Here is a 23,910-nt window from a genome sequence, read left to right on the forward strand (position 1 = left end):
GGGGGGGGGGGGGGGAAGGAAGTTCCTTTGGTTTCCTTCAGATTACAGCTGAGGACTTGCCAAGCAAAAACAAACAAACAAAACAGCCCTCTCTTTTCTAGAGACATGGGCTGCGCGGGTCTGGAAAGGAAGGTACTTGTGTGTTGGAAATCCTGAGCCAAAGCTGCTCCTGGCCATGTGGGTTCCGGTCAGAGGGGATTCTCTAGGGACAAGATGCTGCTCCTTCCCCATCCTGTCAGAGCCCCGTAAGCTGGTCTCTACTAGGCACCACGGAGGCAAATTGGTGACACGGGTTCCTTGGAAGGATGCCTGATTTAGGGAGCAAAAGCCCATGAAATGACACTCAGCTGTGGCTGGAGACAGACATTTGATTCTGGCTTCTGCCTTCCCGAGTCTAGTCTCATAGGGAGATGGACGCTCACACTGGGGGAACATCACATTAAAAAAGCCCCAGACTTGGGGCGCCTGAATGGCTCAGTCGGTTTAGCGGTTAAGCATCCCACTCTTCATTCCGGCTCAGGTCATGATCTCAGGGTCCAGCCCTGTGTCGGGCTCTGCACTTGGCACGAAGTCTGCTTGAGGTCCTCTCCCTCTGCCCCTCCCCCTGCTCTCTTTCTCAAATAAATAAAATAAAATAAAATAAAATAAAGCCTCATCCTTCTGGCCTTGATGTGGACTCACTGTGTGGCCTTGGATAAGTCACTTACCCTCTCTGATCTTGATTCCTCAACCATAAGATGAGAACCTTAGGACTGATCACTGGGTTAAACATTCCCCGCCCCCCTTAAATGGCACCTGTATTGTAATGAAATACAACACAGGACTCCGCCACAAAAGGTAGAGTGGCTCTGCTTCTGAGGGGGTGGGGAGCCCATGTTCTCTGGCTTCTTCCTCTTCTTTTCAGATAATTTTGAAGGGCAGCTCTAAGTGTCTCTGATTGGAAGGCCGGAAGCACTTTGAGAAAGCTGGGGAACGGCCTCATGGGGAAGTCTAGGTGGACTGGAAGGCTGGAAGAGTTCTGCCGCGTGGAGGTGTGGGGAGGGCACGGCAGGGAGGAGGAAAGGTGCTGCCATAGGGCCAAGGTGCACGCGGGCACAGAGCCAGTCCTGTAGGAGAGTCCCATAGGAGAGGAGCTGGGAAGAACCTAAGAAACGGCTTCCCAGTTGGGGTTCGTGGAAGCGCACAGGCACATCAAGGGGTAAAGATGACTTCTGCAGCCTCTGGGAACACACAGGTCCAGGCTCCTTCCCCCAGAAGAGGGGGGCACAGCCTGCAGTGGGGGAGGGGAGGAACCAGCACGAAGTGAGTAGTAATAACCAGAGTGTCTGCTCCGGAGCCTTGGTTTGGGGGTGAAAGGAACTAATGGGTCATGATCCCAGCGTCCTGGGATCGAGCCCGCATCGGGCTCCCTGCTCTGTGGGAAGCCTGCTTCTCCCTCTCCCATTCCCCCTGCTTATGTTCTCTCTCTCGTTGTCCCTCTCTGTCAAATAAATAAATAAAAAATCTTTAAAGAAAAGAGAAAGGAGCAATGTATCTAAAGTCCCAAAACAGCGGCACAGGAGGAAGGCTCTATGAGCCTTTGTTACATTCGTTCAGTGTGGAGTGGGCCCTGAGGCTGCAGGGGTTGGGTGTCCTTCCTGGCCTCTGGCCTGGCCTTGGTAGTCCTGGCTTAGGCTGTCGATAGCCTCTCTGCTCAACAATTAGGGTGATTATGAGATGGGGGGGTTGCTGCAGATGTCTTTCCTCGCTTGCTCATACACACACACACAGACACACACGTGCATGCACACGCATTTCCCTCCCTCCATGCTTCCTTTGGAGCTGGTGCATTTCTGGCCAACCCACCCTCCAGAGCCCCCTATTTCCCTCCCACCCCCTGCTCCAAGCCCACACCTTGCTCTCAGCCTCCTCCTTCCCTCTCCCCCAGTCCCTGGCCCTCCCACTCACCCTAAGTGTGTAACTCTGGAGCAAGTGTGTGTGTGTGTGTGTGTGGCGCGCGGGGGGGGGGGGGGTTGCTGTGGTGGAAAAGCAGCAAACCCAACCAACCCCAGCTAATGAAAACGGCGATAAATCTCTGTCTATCAGGTTTGTTGTGAGCACAAACATTGCCAAACAAGGGCCCAGATGGCCTGCAGGCCCTCCTCCCTACGGTCTGCAGCACTTTAAATGGAGATGGTGGCTTTATACCTCTATTTACTACTTGGAAACAGGGAATGATGGAGACCAAGGGGTGCTTGAACAGGAAACGGGATGGGCCAGGTGGACTGCAGGACTCCCCTGGCCAGTCCCCGATGGCTTCTTCCATCCCTCCTGCAGACAGCTGGGAGTGAGCCCTCTCTGACACAGGAGGGGAAAGAAGGGGCCATTCCTCCGGGAGGACAATATTCAGGCCTCCACAGCCAGGCTTTAACCTGCTCCAATTCCTAGACACAGATCCCTGGGCAGCCAGACCCAGCTCCTCACCTTCTTGTCAAAGTTCTTCACACTTTTGCACCCTGTTTAGAACTTTCCCTCCTCCTTTCCAACGGCCCGGCCCCGTTAAAGCCTGCTCTGTCCTTCAAACCCAAGCCGAGCCCCACCTCCTCCAGGAAGTCCCCCACCTGCTAGTCCTCCTGGACCTCTCTGGGCTTCTACAACACTGGCCCCTGGGAGCCCAGCGTGGTCATTACGGGACTGCTTTGGAGGTGGAAAGGTCTGGGCCTACAGCCAGGCTTTACCACTAAGCAGAGGGACCTGGAGTAGGTTAACCTGTCAGCCTCAGTTTCTTACTCTGTAAAACAGGTATATTATGGGATAGGGTGCAGAATAAAGGAAGGGAGTGTAGAATGAATGTGTTTAGCAAAGTGAGGGGCACAATCTAAGAACTCCGTGCATGTCAGCATTTACTATTGGTGCCATCCCATCCTGACTGGGCAGCAGGCTTCTCTGTGCCATGCATGTGTGGGTGTGTGTGGGTGTGTGTGTCCTAGTTCGGGTTCCCTGAAAACAGATTCTGAGACAAGAACTTGAGTGCGGGTAGTTTATTTGGAAGGTGGTCCTTGGAAGCTGGAGGGAAGGGATGGGGAAGTGAGACAGGAAGGGAAGGGAAGGGAGAAAAGCCAATGAAGGTGGTGAATGAGCCACTTACAGGGAGGCCGTGGGGGCTCGCTGAAGGACTGGGAGAGCACATTGTAGAAGTGTCGCGCAGTGTGCTATTTACCCATCCACTCAGGCCCTCCTTAGTTAGGGCTGTCCCTGGGGCCGTAAATCCCTGGCACATCCCAGCTGCCCTGTGGGCTGAGTAAAGCTCACTGGGGCCCAGCGCTGGAGAAACTGTGTGGGTGGGAAGCAGAAAGGCTCGTCGGGGTGGACAACTCCACGCCCACTGCCCCCGGGCCCTGATAGCTACATGTGACCTAAGAGGTGGGCCTGGGGACATGGGTGGGGCCTCAATCGTGCCCTTTGCTGACTTCTTCACTTTTCCATCCAGCACAGGGTTTTGCACCCAGTAGGCTCCCCATCATTACTGGAGACTACAAGGAGGTTGGGTTAGGAGTTGGGAAAACCTAGACTTTCCCCGCTGCTCAGATTTGCGCTCATGTGACGCCGAGACAGATGTACAAGCACTCTGGGCCTCATCTGCTCCTTCTGTAAAATCAGGACATTGCCACCTTCTCTGCTCACCCCGTAGCCCTGTTGGGATCAGTCGGGATGGTCTTTGAGGGGTGGGTGCTGAGAACAGGTAAGGTGTGGCTTGTGATGATGTTGGGCAGGAGGGGAGTTCCTCTATCCAGGCTTTATCTAAAGCGGGAGGTGCCCAGCGGTACACTATTCACACACACTCTGGGGTCAAAACACACAGGTGAGTCCCCTGGCCCCATGGGGATGTGTCCTGCCTCCTATCATGTGACAACTTCCAAGGTAAAGGCTCAAGAAAGGAGAGGCCAGAGGGCTTCAAACTGCTGACTCCTCAGTGGAAAGAATCCCGAAAAGATCCAAGGGAATCCACACGGGTGCTGTGTGGTTTATTTCTAGGTCAGCGTTGGGGGTTGCCAATAGCTGCCGAATGGAGAAACCATTAGTACAGAGATTCTGAATGTGGGGCCCTTGGAATCCCTAGGATGCCCATGGACACATTTTAGGAGCCCCTAAATCTCCTGAAAATACATGAAAATCGCATGTGTGAGTATATGCACGCACGTGAACCACTCGACGTTGGTTCCAGCCAATTTTCAAATGAGTCTGTGACACGAGGAGAGAAGATGTGCTCTACCCCAAACGTCCCATCTCAAGAGAGGGGATGTGACTGTTGGGTTACACATCAGGAACCGGATGAACCCCGAGGTCCCCAGCCCTGTGTGGCCCAGAAAAGCAGGCCTGACTTCTCAGGAGGCTGCGTGAGAACCCACAGCCTAGCACAGTCACCCCTCGCTCCTGGGGAGACATCTTAGAGGCATGATGTAGTCTCTCCTGAGGGTGGGTGCCGAGGCCTGTTTCCATGGAAAGCAGAACAAGAGAAAAACAGACCAAAACTGGAAAGGAAAGGAAGGTGCCTGTTACCAAGAAGCTTGGGCACACTGGCGGGCCTTGGTTTCCAGACAGGGAAATGATAATAATGCTTTACATCTCTAAGTTGTGGTGAAGATGAAAAGTGACTAAGTGAGTGGAAAGTGGCTTAGGAAAATGAAAGGTGTGCACAAATGCTAGTGACGATCATTACAGCAGAGGTCTGGTGAATACTTGTTTTGCTGCTGGGAGGAAATGGTATAGCGCCCGGATGCCAGTTACCCAGGTTTGGACAACTACGAAATTCGCCTGCAGTCTCGTGCCCGCCAAGAGTCCTGGCTTTGGAGTCAGGCCTAAATCTGCAACTCAGTTGCACCACGTGTGAGTGTGTGTGACCTTGGACGAATCAGGTAACCTCTCTGGGCCTCAGACTGTCCATCTGCAAAGTGGGGACACACATGGACTTGCTTGTTCACCGTGAAGTCTCTGGCTTCTCCCCTCAAACGGACGTTCTGTAGCATAAGAACAAGCCTGTCTTGTTTACAGTGATATTCCCCAAGCTTCGCAGGCAAGGAGCAACAGATATTTGTTAAATGAATGAGTAGGAGTGCAAAAGCACGTTTCTTTTTTTTTTTTTTTTTGAAAGATTTTATTTATTTATTTGAGAGAGAGAATGAGAGAGAGAGAGAGCACAAGAGGGGGGAGCGGGAGAGGGAGAAGCAGACTCCCCGCTGAGCAGGGAGCCCGACGCGGGACTCGATCCCGGGACTCCAGGATCGTGACCCGAGCCGAAGGCAGTCGCTTAACCAACTGAGCCATCCAGGCGCCCCCAAAAGCACGTTTCTAAAGATGGGAAGGAACTCAGACGACGTGAGAATACTCATCAGTCGGGAGCAGCCCCATGAGGGACCCGGAGCTGTGCCAAGAACTATATTAGGGGTCAAGAGAGTTGGCCTCTGGTCCTGGCTCCGCCACTTAACTGCTGCGCCACCTCAGCCAAGTCGCTGGCCCTCTCTGGGCCTCTTTGCTCTTCCTCCAAAGCGTGGGAGCCCTGAGATTCCCAGGCTTCCCCCTCAGAGGCTGGCCTCCAAGGAGCTCCGACCAGCTGGGGAGTGTGGGATTTCGGGATAATTCAGCCACTTAATTAATGAAGAGGAAGGACAAGTGGGAGAGGATGGGGGGAAGCAATCCGGAAGAAAAGTCGGCACGCGGCCGTGGCGCTCGGCAGCTGCGGGTGGGGGCAGGTTCGGGGAAAGCCACGCAGGGCCAAAGCGCCAAGCGGCAGTGCGCGCCCCGGGAGCGTGTCTCCTTGGCGGCTTGTGCGCCCGGGCCTCGGGCCTGCCCCTCCCTTCCTCGCGCGCCTCGCCAGTTCCCGCCGCCACTGACTTTCTGACTTCTTAACTTGTCAGCAAATCCCAGAGTTAAAAATGCACACGCACCCCGGCCAGCCGCCAGCAGGGCCGTCTGGCCACGGCTCCAGATGTGGGGCCACCGCGCGGGCCGCCCGCCCCGCCGCGCAGACTAAACAATCGGCCTTGGCCGTGAGCGCAGCGCAATTCCAGATGCCGCGTCCCTCGCGCCGCGCGCTAATTGGGCCGCGGGCGCGAGGCTCTGTCAGCGCGGGCAAGGCCCAGCCAGGGGCGGCCTTGACCGGGGGCCCGTCCGCTGAACTACCTAGGGCGGGGGCGGGGTGCGGAGACGGAGGGGAATGGGGAGGGGGAAAGAGGGCCAGAGAGCCAGAGCGATCGCGCGAGGGAGACTCAGAGACAGAGGCACACGGAGAGAGGGCAGACAGAAAGGGACAGAGACATTCTCAGAAAGAGACAGAGCTACAGAGACAAAGGGGAAAGCAGAAACACTGAGCCGCTTTCCGTTTCAGGAGGAGGCAGAGACAGAAGAGAGGGAGCGAGAGACGGACGCCGAGAGATGAAAAGACAGGGAAACAGAGGCAGGGGGCGCCGACCGGAGAGTAGTAGAGTCGTGAACAAGAAGTAAACATGCGGGCGGGCGGCCGGCCGGCCAGGAGAACCGGGCCCATGAGACCCATATGTTTACCGCCAGGTCGCTGCTGCGTTACGGGTGTCCACCCGTCTTGTTTTACAGAACCTTCATCTCCCATTCGCACTTTCTATAATTCTTCCTAGAGTCCTCCTAGACTGGGCCCGCCCGCACGGGGACCTAGTCCTGGCCGCGAGGAACCTAGGTGGCTGCGCGGAGGAAGAGCCCTCGCCCCCAAAGGAACCTGAGCCACCGAGTTCACCTTTCACCCCCAAACCTGGACGCTGCGGGCGGGTGCGGGGTGGGGTTCTGCGGGGGCTTGCAGCGGAGGGATGCCCCCCAAAAGACTCCCGCAGGGCCCCCCCTTCACCAGGCAGCCACTCCGGCGGCACTCTCCTTTCCCTGGAGCCCTGAGGCAGGGGCATGGCAGGTTAGCCGAGGCCCAGGGCAGGGAAGCCCACCGGGGACCACCCGGGGGAGCCCCCCCAACCCCCCTAGCCTCGTGTTTCGCCCCCGCCGGGTGAGCGCGGAGGGCAACGCGGCGGCCCGGCGGCTCTTGGCGGCCCCTCTCTGACAATCTTTCCTTTGTTTGTTTTCTTAAATCTGGGAGGCCCGAATTCCTGCCGGATTCCGTAGGTTTCACTCAGGAAGGAGGCGCCCCCACCCCCACCCCGTCTCACGTCGGGCCGGGCGGCAGGGGGAATGGCAGGTTCTTCCCGGAGGCCGGCGGCGCGCAGCCCCGAGGCCCCGAGCTGGGCGAGCGGGCGCCGGGCGCCGGGCGCCGGGCGCCGCGGAGAGTCCCGGGCTCCCTGCCCGCGCGCTCCACTGCGCTGCCCCGCCGGAGGGCCGCGGGCAGCCTCCGCTGGAAGATTAAAAAAAGAAGAAGAAAAAAAATCAAACCAGGAAAGTTTTAAAAGATACAAAGAGCAGTCCTCCTCCCGCCCAGCCTCATTCCACACCCCTCTGCCGCTCACACTCCTCTCTTAAAAAAATTTTTTTTTTAATTTTGGTCTCCAAACTTGAGCCTCATTAATTTCCAAAAAAAATTTCCCCCAATAAAAGGCAAACATGGAAAGAAAAACAAACTATTAGAAAATAGAGGAGGGAGGAAATGTTATTTAAAAGGTTAGCAGACCGCATCATTTTCCAATGATATTATATACTCCCAGCAGTATCCAAAATATATATGGGCCCTGGGCCAAGAATGTAAAAAAAAAAAAAAAAAGAAAGAAAAAAAGAAAAGAAAAGAAAAAAAAAACTTGAAAAAACCCTCACTTAGACACAACATCTGGACCTGGGAGCGAACAAACCCCCCATTTATCACACTTAATCCTCCAATGAAGCAATCGACAGTTGACTTCTGTTTTGCTAATTTAGCTGCTTTCAAGCGCCGGCTCAGTCCAGACCGGGAATTAAGTGTCACTTGTGGAGGGCCTGCCCTGCCCCCGCCCTGTCTTCCCTCACCTCCCGCGCCCGGGGCCCTCAGATGGGGGGGGGGGGGGAAGACCATTAAAGAAGAAAGAAACTTTTTATGAATTCTCTTTACTCCCGCCCACTCGGATCAGTGAAAACCTCCACTCTGACCTTACTCTGCCCCCTGGCTCAGCACCCTGACACCCACTTCCTTGGTGGCACTCCCCCAGCCGCCCCTGCCTCACCCCTCAGACTCCGCCAGCGACAGCCTGAGCCTGAGCGAACGCCAGCAGTCACCCTGCTCACCGGCAGCTCCTTGAGTTGACTAGGTGCCGTCACCCTTGTGCCTGGCACTGCCTGGTGGCCCGGCAGCCTGACCCTCAGGCGGGGAGAGCAAAGCGAAGGGGTCGGTGCCCTGTGGTGGGGAGGCTCCATTCCCCCCTCCCCCCGCCCCGGAAGTGCATGGGAGGCAGGAGGCCCCGACGTGGAGGCCCTGGGCCAGCAGTGTCTGAAGACAATGGGATCTTGTGAGGGCGCTAGCGGGAGAGAGAATAAATCAGGGAGAGTGTATCATTTGAGGATTAGTCAATAAATCCCCGGGACCCTAGCCCAGTGGGGTTGCTGCCAGAGGCATGACTTGTGGAGAGCACAGACTTCCTTCCTCAGAAACCTTCCCGCTCCTCGCCAGAGGCCTCCCTGGGTCTCTCTCCTCACCTCTCTCTGTCCATCTCTTAGTTGCCCTGGCTCCTCTTCTAGTGTTGGAGCCCAAGGCGCAGCCATTTGTTGCTCCCTCCCCTGTCCCTGGCAATAGCTGTACAAGGTTAGCAGGGACATTTGTAGGCTGGGGGCACTGTCCTCAAGCACCTGCAAACAGAAGAGGCTGGAGAAGGTACCCCAACTCCAGCCTGCCCACTCCTCTTCATTTGGATCCAGCCCCCCCGGCCCCCCCACCCCCAGCTCTGAGTCTTGGCAGAGTCCCCAGGAATAGCTGTCCCTGGCGCCCTGAATCCCAGGCCTCTGCAGGCTCTCATGGAGGCCTGGCTGGGCCTCTGACTTCTTGGGGAGAGACCCTCAGTTCTGACCCCAATCCAGATGCAGTCCCAGACTTCCCGAGCCCACCCTGAAGACCCACAGAAGGCTCATATCTGAGGCATAGTCCATATCGACTGTACTCAGTCTAACAGACAATTAGGAACACCTACTGTATGCCAGGCAGTGTGCTGGAGTCAGGAGATGGAGATGCATCAGACTCCTTGCCCCTGGGGGCCTAAGCCTCTACTGGGACTTACCTTCTGTTCATATGGGGATGTCACATCTTCCAGCTATACTCATTCAGAAAGCAGTCGTTGAGTACCTGCCATGTGTCAGGCACTGTGCTAAGCACTGGGGGTTCAGAGATGATCGAAGACCATTTCTGCCCTTTAAACTTGCCAGGGAGACAGACATGCCAACAGTCAATTCTAAGACAAGGCAGAAAATAAGGGCCCAAGTGACATATTTATTACAGCTTCAGGGTATGCCCAGAGAAGGGACTGACTCGGCTTGCCTGGGATGGAAGGAGGGGTGTGATGGGCCCAGGGGGGTGCTGGAGGGGCTCATGACTCTAGCACTTGAAGTTCATCCTAGGGGTAGTACAGTCTAATGGTTAAGAACAGGATTCTGGGGGCGCCCAGGTGGCTCAGTCGGTTGAGCGGCTGACTCTTGGTTTTGGTTCAGGTCATGATCCCCGGGGGATGTCGTGAGATCCTGCCCCACCTAGGGCTCCATGCTCAGTGGGGAGCTGGCTTCAGATTCTCTCCCTCTGCCCCTCCCTGGGCTCGTGAGCACTCACTCTCTCTCTCTCTTTCTCAAATAAATAAATAAATAAATCTTAAAAAAAAAACCCCAAAAAACAAAGCCCAAACAACAAAGATTCTGAAGCCAGCTGGTGTGGTTCAACTTCCTGCTCTGCCAGGAAGCTGCCAGATCAGCTATGGGATCCCAGGCTTCTTAGCCTCTTCGAGCCTCAGTTTATCTAAAAAGTGGGACTAACAATAGTAACTGCTTTGTGAGGATCCAATGGGATAAGAGAGGACAAGCAGGTGGCCTCTGATAAGCTCTGAACGAATGTCCACCTTAACTGTCTTTCTTCCAAAGGATATGGGCAGACCACCTTTGAGCCTCCCTGCCATTGTCCGTTTGTCTGCCCTCCCACCCCCGCCCGAGCCTGAGGACCGGGCACCGTGCTGGGCACACAGAGGAAGTGGTGGAATAAATGAATCAGTAAAATAGAAAGCCAGTCCAACCTTGGCTCAATTGACACTAGGTAGACAATACTGGGCCCGGTGGGTGATGGGCCTGGATGTGCCGTCTCCTCCCTGATACCTGGTTACAGGCTGGGTCAGCCGGCATGGCTGTTCTGGAAGCCAAGCAGAGCAGGACCATCTGAAGGCCGTTTTTGCTGCTCAGCAGAAAATCAAGAAGTGTCTTCTGGCCCGGAGCCACTATGCTGTGGCTCTGGTTTGGGTTGAGTCCTGACTTGCTGTGTGTCCTTGGGCAAGACATGTTCCGTCTCTGGGCCTTGGACTTTTCATAAATAAAATGAGTGGGTTGGACTGGATGCTTTCCAAGCTCCCCTATAGCCCTTGGGGTTTATGTCAGCTTCTCCTCTGAGCTGGGGGGAACCTCATCTTCCTTTCTGGAGCCTGGTCATCTGAGAGTATGATTTTCTGCTCTCCTATTTCTGGCCTGCCTTTTGTATTTTCTCTGTGGTGCCCCCCCCGCCTTTTCTCCCTTCCTCCCTTCCTGCTCCCCTTGGCTATCCTCTTCTTTTTCTTTCTCCTCCCCTTCCTCTGCCACAGTCTCAGGGCCTAGAGAATGTGTGGATGAACTGACTCCCTCCCCAGGCTTTCCCCCTCTCACCTCTACCTAGTTTCTTGACCCCCCCAAACAGAACCTGGGCCTGAGGAACCATGCCTCTCCATCTGTCCTCTTAGCTGGGAGTCTGTCCCTGAAGGTCTTGGTGGTGCCCTGACCCTTGACTTCTGACTTCAGAGACAGTGGGAGAATGGCATCTCAGTTGGACCAAGAGAGCACCTAATATGGGTCTTCTGTCCCCAGAGACTGGGAGGCTCGCTATTCCCCTGCTACTCCCTCGCCCTCAGAATCTGGGGCTCAGGAAAGGGGGCAGGAAAGCAAGCCTTTTCTAAGTCTAGCTGACATTGAGCCCCCAACCCACCTTCTTCACAATACCCTCTCCCACCTCTGAGGCGGGGAGGAGCTCTTCCTTTGCAGAGGCCCACGTGCTGGAGGCTGTTATCGTCATGGGGGGGAACCACTTATAATGGTCAGAAACCATTTCCAGAGAGCCTACTGTGTGCCAGGCGCTGTGCTATGAGCCAAGAGGAAGTGTCCATGTTGGGGTAGCAGGGTGTGGGGTAGGACAAAGGCTGGGGGGAGTCCCCAGGAAGGTGCGCTGCTGCCAGGCCGAGGCTCATGGGCAGAGGGTTTGGCAATGCGTGTGCGTAGGCCCAGCTGGAGAGGCACCTGAGATGGAGCCAGGTCCTGGAGGCAGGTAAACAGGACACTGTGTGCTGGGTGTGGTGGAGAAGGAGGGGGGCCATGGTTGGGGGGGGGCACAATGGGCCATTGTGTGATCTGGAGTCACTGTCACGCCCGGGCTCTGGGCTTCCCCTTTCCTCCCCACCACCCTCCTGCTGGGCTGTACATATATCCAGATATATGGAAGATGAATTCATAGTCATCTGCTTTTAGCTCCTCTACTCTTGCCTGGACCACATGGACCGAGATGATGTGCTGAATGCTGCATGGCCCAGGCCTTGTTGCCTGCCCCGCCTTCTACCCCCCACTCCCCCTACCCCCTGCATCAGGAGGGAAACAGAGAGATCTGAACCCTGGGATATGGTTGACAGAGGTTGACAGAGATCTACCCAAGTCTGGTGACCAGGCTCTGGCCTCAGCTGGGACTTTTCCTTGGAAAGTCATATAACTGCCCTAATCCTCAGTTTACTCATCTGTAAAATGGGCTAAGGGAGGCCTTTGTCTTGTCTACCCCACAGTGTTGTGTGGTGTTGTGGCAGAGCCTTGGACACAGGGCAGAGCTGACTGCTTTTGCTTCTGTTGTTACTCTGTGACAAGACCTCTTCTGCCTGACAAAGTGCCCCTCTGGGGGCAGAGGAGGGAAAGTTGCTGATCACCCACGTGGGGCTATTGAGATACCCTAAGGACAGAAATCAAGACTGGAATTCTCAGAGTGTTCAGCCAGCCAACCTTCATTCATTTACTGTTCACTCAGCTAACAAACATCTTTTAACCATCTTTTCAATAAACCTGGGCCTTCAAAGATGAACAAGGCAAGTCTCCCACCCTCAGAGAACTCCTAGTGAGATGGAAGAGGCCACACCCACACACACACACACCCACACACCCACACACCCACACACAGCATTAATATATAATAATCACAGCTAAGATTTATTGAGTACTTACTATGTGCCAAGAATGGTTTAAGCACTTTACATGCATTGATTCATAGAATCCTTCCCATTTCGAAGACGAGGAAATTGAAGTCCTAAGGACGTAAGCAACTCGCTCAAAGTCACATAGCTAGTAAGCCAGCCGGGACTTGATCCTGGGCAGTCTGGTTAGAGTCTGGGCTCTTAACCAGTACACAATCCACACAGCATGCATGAATCTACACAGACAAGGCAGGGTCCGTTTTCCTTGAAGACAGCAGAGAGCTCTCTGATTAGAATGTCTGGGGCGCCTGGGTGGCTCAGTTGGTTAAGCATCTGCCTTGGGCTCAGGTCATGATCCCAGAGTCCTGGGATCCAGCCCCTAGTTGGGCTTCTGCTTGGTGGGGAGTCTGCTTCCCCCTCCCCCCACTCATGCTGTCTCCCCCCCATCTCAAATAAATAAGTAAAATCTTAAAAAAAAAAAAAATAGATTCCCTGTCATCCCTCTGCTTTTGGTTCTTTCCAGCCCAGAACTGAGGGAGAGCCCTTGGAAGTCCCTGGTGGGAGAAGGTGACACCTGTGTCACTTATAAATGGAACTTTCTTAATCCCAAAGCCTGTTGGGCCCTTGCTCCTTCTCTTGCCTGCAGATGTTGGTGAGCTGGGAGGAACTGAGTGTTCTAGGAGGTCCTCCTTAGCAAACAAGTGATGGAAACCTATCCCCAAATAGTTAAAGCAAAAGGAAGAGATTTATTGACTCAACCAGGAAGGAGTGTTATGTGTATGTGTGCACACACACATGAGGTGGGGGTGTAGGCACAGTTTAGAGATTGTCAGGCCTCAAAAGATACCATCAGCTTTCTTTCTCACATTCTTTCTTGACCTCACCCATATCTTGGCTAAGTTTTTTGGTGGATGATGACCTCTTTTGTCCCCCTTACTGAGAGTGGGGAGGGACAGGGAGGTTAGGGCTTCTCATTTGCTGGAGGACAGGGAGAGGTGGGTAGACGAGACTGGCAACTGACAATTTTATGCTCACATCTCAGAGGAGAGAGAACGTGTATGACTTCCAACACCCTCTGTCTAAAAAAAATCCTAGAGAAAGACTCTTATTGGCCTAGCTTGAGTCATGGGCCCACCCCTTAGACAAATCAAGTGGTTAGGAAAATGGTGTGCAATGATTGGCTCAGTTGGGCTCACGTGGTGGAATGGGGACTTGTGATTGGCAGCCCCATAGGAGTGCAGGGAATGGGGGAGCATCGATTCTGTGAAGGAAGGGGGTACCATCACTAAGAGCGGACAGGGCTACGAACAAATGAACAAACAAACAAACAAGCAGACTCTTAGACACAGAACAAACGTGGTGACCTGAGGGGAGGGGTGGGGGATGGGTGAAATAGATAAAGGGGGTTAAGAGGTACGAACTTCCAGTTATAAAATAAATAAGTCTCGGAAATGGAAAACAACAACAGCAAAAAGTGGGCAGGGCTACAAACAACACAAACAGACACAAACAACAAGTACCCTCCCATAGGGAAAAGAGGAAGAATAGAATAGGGGCACCTGATGACTCTTGATCTAGGGGTCATGAGTTCCAGCCCCACGTTGGGTGTAGAGATTAGTTAAATAAATAAAACTTAGGAAAAAAAAAAACAGAATAAAATTGGCTTGCCTTTTTGGACCCTCAAATTTTAGTCCAACATTTTTTGGGGGAAAGTTTTTAAAGACATTTTAAAACATTTTTATTTATAGCACACATAGCTAAATTATGGAGTAAAAGTCAAAATTCATATAGACTTCTAAGATAAAACAGATGATGTCAAAAGAGTTCAGGGTTTGCAAGCAGGCTCTTTTCCTCATCCAACCCCCTCCCCACCCCCTGCATATTTTTTCAAGCTTCTCTGATAAGGACGGAGTTGGGGTTGGTACTTTGAGATACACTGGGAATGGAAATACCATGGATTTTGGAGGCAGAGAGACGAAGATGCGTTCTTCCATTTTCCAGCAGTGAGCGGTCAGGAAAGTCGCATCCTCTCTGTGAGCCTCTTTGCTCCCCTGTAAAATGGGTACAACGATGCCCCTCTGGCTAGAGCGGCGGGAGTAAGGAGTCAGTGACGGGATACTGAAACACCCAGCCCGGTGCCTGTCTCAGAGGAAGACATTTAGCAAACATCAGCTCTCACTTCCCTCCTTCCTGTGTCTGCAGGCTCCTGAGGCCAGCCCCAGCACACCAGGGTCCTGGGAGCAGGGCAGGGCCCCCCCCCCCAAGATGACCCCCAGCTAAACCTCTGCCACTCCTGGCAGAAGCCTAATGACCTTCTCCTCTTGAGAGCTCTAACCATAGACACGAGTACAGTGATAACTGGCTTCACCACCTTGTAGATACCGAATAAGCAATTAATCCTTCGGTCGTGTAGACACAACATCACCCACCAAGGGGGAATTCATTGTCCCCTGATCCCAAAGCTCTTTGTATGAACTTCTCTTCTGTTTCATATTACTGAGCACTGCAATGATGCATTTACCTGTTTATGTGTCTCTTGCTGTCACCAGTTTGTGAATTCTTGGAGGCAGGAATTTTTTTTTCCACCCCCATATTTCCAGTGCTCCACATGGAGGTTGGCATGGCATAGGGGCCCAGTGATTGTTCGGTGGCTTGGTGAAGGGATGAGTGGGGAGACCTGCTGCTCTGGGTTGCTTTTCGTCCAAGTAACAACAGTTACCGTGATCCTTTTTTGAGCCGTTAAAATGCGCTAAGTGTATATATGAAGAGTCCTTCTGTTTCTTATAATCCTGACAACAGCCCCGTGTCACAGGGGCTATAACTTGTCCCCATTTTACAGGTGAGGAACTGAGGCTCAGAGGGTTAAGTTCACCCAGCCTGTCAGTGCTGGCATTGGAATGCAAATCCAACTCTGTCAGATGTCAGAGTCAGGGCAATAAACCTCTACAGGCTTCTAACACATCAGGTTATACTGAGGTGTGCAGAGAAGAGGGCTGTGGCACAGAGATACCTCTAGAAATGAAGCTGAAACGGGGTGTCCACTGGAGAGAGAAAGCGTTGGTGATAGGAGAGGCTACTGGGTGGGTTGGGGGAGGGGCAGAAGAAGGGGGGGCTCTTGGGGGCTGGAGGTCCTGGGGAAGTTCAAGGGGGCTTGGGGTCTGGGGAGACCGAGGAGGTGGTCAAGTCCTGTAGGAAGAGGTGTCAGGGCAGGGTCTCCCCCACCCCAGAATTGTCTGGGGCTGGAAGTCAGCCCCTTCAGGTTGTTTTCTAGCTGGGTTGGGGGTGTTTAATATTAATAGTAATGACTGTGGCGGGAAGATAATAGGCCTCAGTCAGATTAGAAGGGGGTAAGCGCTTATCTCTGGCTGCTGAAGACACATGTCTTTCACCTGCTCCTTTAATATCCCCCCTCTTTCATTCCACCGCCCACCCCCTCCCACCAGCCTAGAACAAAAGGGGTATTATGGGCCAGGGTGTTTTCAGGCTGCAGCCAAGGAGACCTCCCCCTCCCCCTCTGCTCCCCCCGCCCCCCAGTTTGAATGAGGCTTTTTCCTCCCAGAAGAGATTAGCTCCGTTTGACAAGGCAGTGAACTTTGGGAGGGGTGAGTGGGGGTCTCCTCCGGGAGCCTCCAAAGTGCAGCCCTAAAAAATGCTGCTGGAGAGAGACCCGGAGAGACAGCCCTGAAGACAGACACACAGAGTCAAAGGCAGACAGACAGACAGACAGACAGACACACACACACACACATACACACACAGCAGGAAAGGCACTGAGGTGGATAGAGCTAGACTCTGAGACATGGGGAGCCCCCCGCCCCCTGACTCTAGGATGTTGGGGAAAGGAAGAGACAGGGGGAGGAGAGACAGACAGACCCACAGACATCCCCAAAAAAACAAAGAGACAGAGAAACACACACATACACACTTATCACCAGGCAGACAGACCCAGAGAGAGACAAAAGCAGAGCGAGAGATGGAAGGACAGAAGACATACAGAAGGAGATACCAAAGAGACCAACAGGGGTGAGGAGAAGAAAGGAAATGGAGGGAGAAAAGGGAAGAAGAGATGGTAAAATTGTCAAGAAACAGAAGAAAATAAATAAATAAAAAGGAGACTTTGAAGGGACACTGCAGGGAATCTGCTGAGCCCTTGACCTCCCTGGGGCTGGCTCTGCGGACCTTGGCCTTGGCCCCTTGTGGAGCCAGGCAGCTCTGGAGCAGGTTTCCATAGCTTGGGAGGACCAGGGTGGAGATGGAGCTTGGGCAGGGGGAGATGCGGAGAGAGAGAAGGAGAGACAGGCGAGAAATCAACCCAGAGACAAAGGTAGTGAGCTGGAAGAGAGGTAGACAGCAAATGCCAGAGAGGAGTGTGGGTTTCCTGGAGAAGGTAGCTCCCAGCCTCAGGAGGAGCAGGTGTGGAGGTGATGTGCGGGGTGACAGGGCTCTGAGGAGGCTTCTTCTTGGGGTCGCACAGGAAGAGGATCCATTACTTTTGCTGCTGGCAAGACGGAGAGAGGAAGAAAACCAAGGGCCACTTCCGCCATTACTGAAATTCCCAGCCCCATTGCCATGTTGGATAGGTCCAGTGGCACAGTGAGAGAGCAGGGCTGTGAGACCATGACAGCCCTGGGTTCAAATCCCCGCTCTGTCACTACGTGACCTCAGGAAAGGATAAACATATTTCCCTATCTATAGAATGGGGATAACAGTAGTATCTCCGTCAAGGGTGGTGGTAACGCTCAAGTTAGGACAAGGTAATTAGCATCACCGCAGACCCACAGCAAGGACTGACATCTGTTGGCTACTTACTGTTCACGGGCCCTGTTTTAAAGCATCTTTCAAGGATTACTTCATTTAAATCTCAGAACAACCCCTCCAAGATCTAACCAAAGACCAATGTGAATCACAAACTATTCAGTGGTCGAGCCATGATTTGAGTCTGGACGTTTGAGACTTAATCATATTGGGTCCCGTCCTTATTAATAAGACTCACGGTCCCAGTCGCCACCTTCCAGAAGGAGCCCCACAGCCTTTCCGAGAAGAAGGGCAGGCTTGCTGGGGGAAGAGTGGGTGGGGCAGAGGTCCACAGGTAAATGTCAACAGCTGGCCCTCCAAGAGGGAAAAAAAAAAAAGCGCTCACAAGTTTCCATGGTGTGAATACTCCCATCAGGGCGCTCCAAGCTACCACGGGGCCCTTCACCTGCCAGGGGGCCGGGATGGCGGCCTGCAGTCCGCTCCGGCCCGCCCGTGTGAACTGGCTCCCGCATCTCACCGAGGCAGTGGTGTGCAAGCTGCATGTGCAGAGAGCAGATGGCTTTGGCATACCCCTCTTTTCCCCTGGGGGCTTCCAGCCTCATTCAGGAGAGAAGGGGCAGCAGGTACCCACACTCAGCGCCAACGCCAGGGGTTGTACACACGCTTCCAAACCATGGCACATGCTAGGGAGTCTATAGAAGTTCAGAAGTGGGAAGGGAGTGTGTGTGTGGGGGGGTCAGTTCTCTGTATCCCACTGTCCCCTGCCGCTGGGAACTCCTAGAGGACAGGGACCGCCCCTTCCCCTCCCCCATCCCTGGTCAGTCCATGCAACCCCTCGCCCTCCCAAAGTGTCCAGAAAGCCCCTCTGGGTGCCAGAAACTCCTAGTTCGCGGGAACAACAGTGCTGGGGGAGGGGTGGCACCAAAGGCCCGTAGTCCCCCTCCTCTGGGGCTCCCAAGTGAAACCAAATACTCCCCCCAATCGCCCACCCGGACACCTGACTCCCTTCTGGGGCCCACTCTGGGCGCAAGCCGTTTCCTGTCTGGGTCTTGGTAACCCCCTGAAATCCCAGCCTCCCTCCCCCGATCCCTTCCAAATGCTTATTAAGCCGTTTGCAAATCCAGGGCTGAACGGAGCGGCGTGAGTTTAATAAAGCAGAAGACAGATGCCATCCATCACTGGGGCCCCGGGTGGGGCGCGGTGAGCTGATGGACTCACACCCTTCTGGCTGCTTCTAGGTCAGCCAGCCACACACCAGAACGAACGCCTCTCCTGGCCCACCCTGGCCACGGTCCCCATTCCGGACCACCTCCTGACTGCAGGCAGCTACCCTTCAGGTCACATTCCTGCCACAGATGCCACTCGGGGGACCTCTTGTTCACTGTGGACACAGAATGTCTGGGAATCGAGGGGGGTTGGCCCAACCCCTGCATGCCGTGTGGATCTCTGAAACAGGCAGGGCCCAGATAAGGATACAAAATATAAGTGGGGGTCCTAAACCTCAGGAACCAAGATAAATAATATTTTGATGTAATATCTTAAAAAATTGGGGCGTCTGGTGGCTCACTTGGTTAAGTGTCTCCTTTCAACTCAGGTCATGATCCCCAGGGTCCTGGGATCGAGCCTGGCATCAGGCTCCCTGCTCAGTGGGGAGTCTGCTTCTTCCTCTCCCTCTGCCTCTCCCCCAGTTCATGCTCACTCTCGCTCTCAAATAAATAAATACAATCTTAAAAAAAATCTTAAAAAATCAAAATGAATGCCAAAAAACCCCGCGATGAACAAGCTACCACAGTTTTAAATAAAGACAGGATCTTTCCTGAATTGGCGGTGTTGCCTCAGTCTCCAATATGACTCATCGCAGCACTGAGAGAGCCTCCCTGAATTCAGTGGGTTCCAGAGCAAATTCCTGATCTGCCCCAAACCTGCTCCTTCTGCAGTCTTCCCACTTCAGCAAAGGCAGCTCTATCCTTCTAGTTCCTCTGGCCAAAAAAACGAGAGTCAGACTTGACGGCTCTCTCTCACATCCACACCCAACTTTTAGGAAATCAGGTCGGCTCTAATTTCAAAATACATCCAGAATCCCACCACTTCTCCCCACCTCCGCTGCTGCCCTTCTGGTCCTGTGTCTCCCTTCTGCTCAGAATCCCTCCACGGCATGCCACTGCATTGGGAATAAAAGCCAGACCCCTAGGGGCCCCTGGGTGGGTTGGGCATCTGCCTTCCGCTCAGGTCATGATCCCGGAGTCCCAGGATAGAGCCCCACGTCGGGCTTCCTGTGGGGAGTCTGCTTCTCCCTCCCCTCTCTTGTGCTCTCACTCTCTCTCTCAAAAAAATAAATAAAATCTTAAAAAAAAAAAAAAAGCCAGACCCTTATAATAGCCTTACATGATCTGTCCCCTTCCCTCCTCTGACTTGCCTCCCATTATTCTCTCCCTTGCTCCCTGTGCTCTGGACACAGCGAGAGAAGCACACTCCTGCCTCAGGGCCTTTGCACTTCCTGTCCCTCTGCCTGCGACACTCTTACCCCAGATGTTCACATGGCTCCTTCCCTTGCCTCTTCAGTGGTCTGTTCAAACATCACCTTGCCACTTTATGTGAAACAGTATACTGCTGCCCCTCATGGTAGCCCTCACTTGCCTTCTCTTCTCTTCTCTTTCTTTCTTTCTTTCTTTCTTTCCTTTCTTCCTTCCTTCCTTCTTTCCTTCCTTCCTTCCTTCCTTCCTCTCTCTCTCTCTCTCTTCTCTCTTCCTCCCTCCCTCCCTCCTTTCTTTCTTCTTTCTTTCTTCCTTCCTTCCTTCCTTCCTTTCTCTCTCTCTCTCTCCTTCCTTCCTCCCTCCCTCCCTCTCTCTTTCTTTCTTGGCAGAGTTTGGCTCTAAGTCTCTTTTGTGACACCAGTGACCAGCAATAGAGACATAATTAATGCTGTCTGCCAGCCCCACCTTGGTGTTGGCCTCCACACACACACTGGTCTTTGAACAGAATGCTTTCCACTGAAAGGGCTTCCTCTTCCCCTCTGCCAGTCTCTGGTCCTCATCTCATCCCAAGCCCTATGGAAGATACTTCCTCCAGGAAGCCTGGTTCTTGGCCAAGGGTATGCAGCCCTGAGTCTGAGTCAGAACTGTGGTGTTGTATGAAGGGGTCTGAACAGGGGCCATGAGTTCTGGAATTCAGCCCTGCTTTGGGTCCAACTCACTGTGTGTCCTTGGGCAAGTCACTTCTCCTCTCTGGACCTCCATTCCTCCTTTAGGAAAGGGTGTGGACCAGGTTCCTTCTAGCTCTGACCTTTTCATATTTTAAAGTCTTCCCTGAGAGCCTAATGTAGTCTCCGGAATCAGACCATCTGGGTTCAAATCTTGTTGCCACCATTTTCTCGATGGGCCATTTATATGCTCTAGGCCTCTTTTGTTGCATCTGTAAAGTGGGGACTGTTATGTTCCCTACCTCATGGGATTGTTGTGAAAAATTAATCAAGAGAATGAGTGAATTCATGTGCAATGACTCAGAAAGCACCTAAAATACTCCATGAATGTTAGCTGGTTTCAGGAGCATTAATAGTAGGATATTCGTGGAGAATTCCAGTGTGTTTAATTGGCTTTTTGTATTTTACCAAATACATACATTTATAAACACCAGCAGCAGCAAATCCTTTACCCCCAGGAAGTAAAATGGCTGACAAGGGGCCAAGGGAAGCCTGCTCTCGGTGTCTTGTCTCTGGGCTGTCCTGGCTTCTCTCATCCCAGCCTCACATCCCAGCCAAACTGCTGGGTGGCCACCTTCCTTCAAGGGGCTCCCGCACCCTATCCTCTGCACCCAGCCCCTGGGCCCAGCAGCCCCCCTACCGCCCCACCCCCATGTTCCCTGAGCCCACCAAGACCCAGGCCTGGGCTGCAGCTCGCCTTTCACACCCAGATGCAGGAGCCGGGCTGGGGGCCAGCTCAACATCTGGCATCGATTACCAACAGTGGCCGCGGAGCAGACTCCTCTGCCTGCCACTCACCTATCTGCTGGGGTGACAGAGGAGATGGGAAAAAGGTTTTCACAGCTGGAATAAATTGAGGGGAAGTGGAGGGGGAGGGTCGAAAAGACACAAAAAACAACATTGAACTCAAGATGGAAGAAAGACAGTATTAGAGGAGGTAATGAAGAAAATATGTGTGAGTGTGCCCGTGTGTGTGTGTGTGCGTGTGTGCCTGGGCTAAGTGTGAGTGTCAGTGTGTGTGTCTGTTGGCAAGTCAGCCAGGGTATTTTGGTTAGGGTTGTTTCGTATTTTATTTACTGGGTGGGGGTAGGGGGGCCACCCACTCATACCGGAGACCCAAGACGGGGCAGAATCCCCATTTGTGGTCTCCCAGGACTGAGAGCAAAGGGCCCCGAGAAGGGGGAACAGGGAGGAAGAAGGGGGGAAGAGGGCAGGGCAAGGCCAGACAAGGAGATCCTGAGTGGGGGAATGACAGAGGAAGTAGAAAAATATGGCTCTGGGAAGAGACGAAAATAAAGCTGGTGGGCTCACCCCAGCCCACTGCCCAGCCCCTGCTCTTGCTGCCCCGGATCTGTTGCTCCATGGGTGACAGCAGGCTGGGCCTCCCTTCCCTCCCCCTCCCCCACCTGCTGACTCCACATGCTTCCCCCATCTCCCCCTCCCTCCCAGCCACCCACACCTCTGGGGCCAGGCCGCAGGAATCCCCTCCTTCCCCATCTGCTCCCCATTGACACGAAGGAGCTTTCAATTGCCCGCTCATTAGTCACCAAGATATTTCCCCAGACCACCCCCCCCCCCACTTGTCTAGCTTCAATCGAGCCAGGGCCAGCGGGGTCCCAACCTCCCACTAGGCCCCTGTTTGCGGCGAACTATTCCTAATAACCTTGTCAGAACGCAGAGGACCTGGCTGGCTGGGGACTAGGAGTGGGGGGGCTCATGGCCCTCACGGGGGAGGGGCCTCTTCAAGGTCCCTGAAGTACAGGTGAGGGGCTGGGGGCAGGTGGCCCACTTCGAGCTGCCCACTTCAGGCTGCTAAGGCCCTTCATAATGGTATCCCTGTCGAGTCCATAAAAGCCCCCTCTAGCGTTACGGCATTTGAGAGACTATTAAGTTTTAAGGCCTTGGACCTCCAGGGAGGAGGCACGTTGACATGGGTGTTTTGTGGGCTCTTGTTTCCGTGGTAGTCAAGGGGGACCAACTGGAGCTGAGGAGGAGGGCAGAGGCCTTAGGAAGGGGTGATCGGGGCAAGGAAGAGTGCTGGGGGCCAGCATGGGGTTCAAGATCTTCCCCCCCCACCCCCCGTGTCCTGGTCAGTGGCTCAGATTGTGGAAGACTGTGAGACTCATGGGGTTGGCGAGCAGGGAGAGGAGAGGGGCCTCTTCCCAGGAGTCTAGGACGGTTGAGAGGCTCCGGGCCTTAATGAATGACACACCGTCTCCCACGAGCTGCTGGGCCAGCTGTGACCCCTCAGGGTTGCCCCATTCTTTGGCCCCCCTTGTCTGGCATCTACTGTGGGAGGCTGTGGGGCTGTGCTCCCCTGGGCTTTGCTGCCGCCCCTTCTCTGGGGGCTGGGCCCTTGACCCCCTCCCTGCCTCTCGTGGCCCCCACTGCAGCCTCAGGCTGGCTCCGGGAGTCCCCATCAGAGACATTCTGGGCGAGCGGAGAGGCCCTGCCTGGGAGCCGAAAATCTGTTTCAGTCCAGGCCCCGCCACTGACCAGCCATGTGACCTTGGTGCTGTTCTTTGGGCCTCATTTCTCTTACCGGTTCCCAGAGGGGTTTGGACTAGGTAATTCCTAAACGTGCACCAATTCTCTGAGTCTGATTTCGTTACCTGGTGGGAGAAGTGAGTGTTGGATCCGAGGGAAAAGTAGTGCGGTGACAGTACGAGCTCACAGTTTGAGTGTTCGCTAGGTAGCGGGCATTGGACCGAATGCTGTCACACAGCCACTCTGCTCTAGTGATGGTTCATCCCCCCTTGGCAGCGAGGAGACCGAGCTCATGGGAGAGGAAGCGGCTAGCTCGGGGCTGGCCGGCTCTTGGTCCTGGCGCTCTGCATTCCTCAGCCCGTTGCACCCCCGGTCATGTGCCCTCGGGGTGGAGAAGTACCCATGTACACGTTTTTCGGGCCCACCCTTCGGAGCCTCAGTTTTGTCCTCTGTGCAATGGGCCTACATCGGCTGCTGCTCCGGGAGGAGTGACGGAGAGCGGGCGGGCCGAGCACTGAGCACCGGGCCAGCCCATACAGACAGCCGCGTGCGCCTTAGTGACCACTGTCGTTGTCGCTGTCATCCTCGCAGGTTGCAAGATCCCTGCTTCAGCCAGCTCAGATAAGGGAGTCGGTGCCATGAGGTCTGGAGGTGACATGAGGCTAACTAACCCTGTCACCAGCTCTCTACCTGCCCCTCTCTTCCCCAGGCCTGCAATTTGGAGATAATAGTAATAACACCTCACATTTGTAGAGTGCTCTCTTTAGCATTTCAATTCAATTCTGCAAATATTTACTGTGCGCTGACCATGTGAGGAAGCTTCATATCGATTACCTTCTCCTAATTGGCAAGCCCCTCCCTTCGGCCCTGGCACACACAGGCATCTGCACACAAATGCATGAATACACGTACGCACACCCACATGCTTGCACACACGCTCACGCGTGGGCACACACACACAGGGCTACTGCCCTCGCCCGCCTCCCTCGGCCTTCGTGGACGCTTTCCCCTTAACTTAGTGCTTTCACCTTAAATGAACCTGGATTCCTGACCTCTTAAGTCACCCGGCGGAGGCCTATCCTTGGGGATGGCTGGGGCATTAGCACCTGGGCTGGG

This window comes from Neomonachus schauinslandi, chromosome 8, assembly GCF_002201575.2.
Source record: "Neomonachus schauinslandi chromosome 8, ASM220157v2, whole genome shotgun sequence".
Classification (NCBI taxonomy): Eukaryota; Metazoa; Chordata; class Mammalia; order Carnivora; family Phocidae; genus Neomonachus; species Neomonachus schauinslandi.